Raw genomic sequence first — 3,406 nt, 5'->3', positions numbered from 1 at the left:
TCTGACAACTTAGAGCATCCTCTCTTGATAAAAACCCTCAAGAAAGTCAGGACAGAGGGAATATACATTAACATAATAAAAACCATATATGAAAGGTGCACAGCTAATGTCATCCTCAATGGGGAAAAACAGAGCTTTCTCCCTAATGTCAGGAGCACAACAAGGATATCCATTCTCACCACTGCTGTTCAACATATTGTTCAGAGTCCTAGCCTTGGCAACAGACAACATAATGAAATAAAAGGCATCCAAATTGGCAAAGAAGAAGTCAAATTTTGACTCTTTGAAGATGACACGGTATAAAATGCTAGAACTGATATGTTAATTCAGCCAAATCACAGGATATAAAAATCAATGTACATAAAGTGGTTGCATTTTTATACACTATTAATGAAGCAACAGAAAGAGATATCAAGGAATCAATCCCATTTACAATTGCACAAAGAACCATAAAATACCTGAGAATAAACCTAGTCAAAGAGGTAAAATATCTGTGTGCTAAAAACTATAGAAAGCTTATGAAAGAAATTGAAGAAGACACAAAGAAATGGAAAAACACTCCATGTTCATGGATTGGAAGAACAAATATTGTTAAAATATCAGTACTACCCATAGCAATCTACACAGTCAATGCAATTTCAATCAAAATAGCACCAGCATTCTTCACAGAGCTAGAACAAACAATAATAAAATTTGTTTGGAATCACAAGACCCTGAATAGTCAAAGTAATGTTGAAAAAAACAACCAAAGCTGGAGGCATCACAATCTCAGACTTTAGCCTGTTCTACAAAGTTGTAATCATCAAGACAATATAATACTGCTACAAAAACAGACACAGACCAATGGAATAGAATAGAAAACCCAGAGATGGACCCACACATAAAATGGTTTAGTCAGCTACATCTGAAAATGGTTTACAGTTTCTTCTCTTTTCTTTCTTTTAATTTGTTTTCTAGTTAGTTAATATGGCCAACTAATCTTTGGCAAAGCAGGAAAGAGTATCCAATGGAAAAAAGACAGTCTCTGTAGCAAACAGTGCTGGGAAAACTAAACAGCAACATGCAGAAGAATGAAATTGAACCATTTTCTTACACCATACACAAAACTAAATTCAAAATGGATGAAAGACCTAAATGTGAGACATGAAACCATAAAAATCCTAAAGGGGAAAACAGGCAAGACCCTCTTTAACCTCAGTTCTAGCAACTTCTTACTTGACATGACTCCAGAGGCAAGGGAAATAAAAGCAAAAATGAACTATTGGGACCTCATCAGTGTAAGAAGCTTCTGCACAGCAAAGGAAACAATCAACAAAACTAAAAGGCAGCCAACATAATGGGAGAAAATATTGCAAATGACATACTGGATAAAGGTTTAGTATCCAAAATCTATAAAGAACTTACCAAACTCAACACCCAAAAAACAAATAATCCAGTGAAGAAACAGGCAAAAGACATGAATAAGCATTTTTCCAAAGGCGATATCCAGATGGCAAACCAATACATGAAAAGATGCTCAACATCTGTTCATCATCAGGGAAATACAAATCAAAATCACAATGAGATAACACCTCCCACCTGTCAGAATGGCCAAAATTAACAACTCAGGAAACAAGAGATGTTGGTGACGATGTAGAGAAAGGGGAGCCCTATTGCAGTATTAGTAGGAATGCAAACTGGTGTAGCCACTCTGGAAAACAGTGTGGAGGTTCCTCAAAAAATTAAAAATAGAATTACCCTCCGACCTTACAATTGGAAGTAACAAGTATTTATCTAAAGGTTACCAAAATGCTGATTTAAAGGAGTACATGGCACCCCAATGTTTACAGCAGTGCTATGAACAATAGCCAAATTATAGAAAGAGCCCAAATGTCCATCGACTGATGAATGGATTAAGAAGATGTAGTATATATATACAATGGAGTACTACTCACCAATGAAAAAGGACAAAATCTTGCCATTTGCTAAAAGAATGAAACTGGAGAATTTTATGCTAAGTGAAATAAGTCAATCGAGAACTGCAGATATCATATGACTTCACCCATATGTGGAATTTGGGAAATCAAACAAATGAACTTATGGGAAGGGAAGGAAAAATAAGATAAAAACAGAGATGGGGGCAAACCATTAGAGCCACTTAAATACAGAGAACAAACTGAGGCTTGATGGGGAGGGTGAGTGGGTGGTTTGGTTAAATGGGTAATGGGGATTAAGGAGGGCACTTTTCAGGATAAGCACTGGGTGTCAAGTGTGAGAGATGAATCACTGGGTTCTACTCCTGAAGTTAAGACTATACTGTATATTAACTAACTAGAAAATAATTTTTTTAAGTAAACTGTAAACCATTTTCAGATGTGGCTAAGCTAAACCATTTTACGTGTCCACCAGAATTTGAGAGATCTAGTTGCTGCAAATCCTAACATTTAGTAGTGACATCTTTTACACTTCAACAATATTAATCAGTCTCAAATGAGGGGTCTCATTTTGATTTAAATTTTCATTTCTCTGTTGCCTAATGATGTTGAACAATTTTCTTTTGATTATTTACCTATTCATGCATCTTTCTGGTGATGTGCCTGTGCAAAACTTTTGCCTATTTTTTTTTCAGATTTTGAATGCTTTATGTTGTATTTTTCACACCTTAACTTTCCATTTAAAGAGTCAATTTATATTTCAAAAAACTAAAATTTACATGATTTGGGTCACATAGTCAACAAGAATTTGGTTAAGAAAACAGATTTTTGAGCATCTTTTCATGTGCCTGTTGGCCGTCCCGATGTCTTCTTTGAAAAAATGTCTATTCATGTCTTCTGCCCATTTCTTCACTGCATTATTTGTTTTTTGGGTCTTGAGTTTGGTAAGTTCCTTATAGATTTTGGATACTAACCCTTTATCTGATATGTGATTTGCAAATATCTTTTCCTTTCTTTTTTTTTTTAAGTAGTTTGTTGTCAAATTAGTTTCCATACAATACCCAGCGCTCTTCCTCACAAGTGCCCTCCTACATGACCACCACCTCTTTTCCCCCCTCCCCCTTCAACCCTCAGTTCGTTTTCAGTATTCAATAGTCTCTCAGGTTTTGCATCCCTCTCTCTCCCCAACCCTCTTTCCCTCTTCTCCTCCCCCTGGTCCTCCATTAGGTTTCTCCTGTTCTCCTGTTAGACCTATGAGTGCAAACATATGGTATCTGTCCTTCTCTGCCTGACTTATTTCACTTAGCATGACACCCTCGAGGTCCATCCACTTTGCTACAAATGGCCAGATTTCATTCTTTCTCATTGCCATGTAATACTCCATTGTATATATATACCACATCTTCTTGATCCATTCATCAGGTGATGGACATTTAGGCTCTTTCCATGTTTTGGCTATTGTTGACAGTGCTGCTATGAACATTGGGGTACAT

This window comes from Suricata suricatta, chromosome 3 (assembly GCF_006229205.1).
Source record: "Suricata suricatta isolate VVHF042 chromosome 3, meerkat_22Aug2017_6uvM2_HiC, whole genome shotgun sequence".
NCBI lineage: Eukaryota > Metazoa > Chordata > Mammalia > Carnivora > Herpestidae > Suricata > Suricata suricatta.
Note: the sequence above shows the minus strand (reverse complement) of the source record.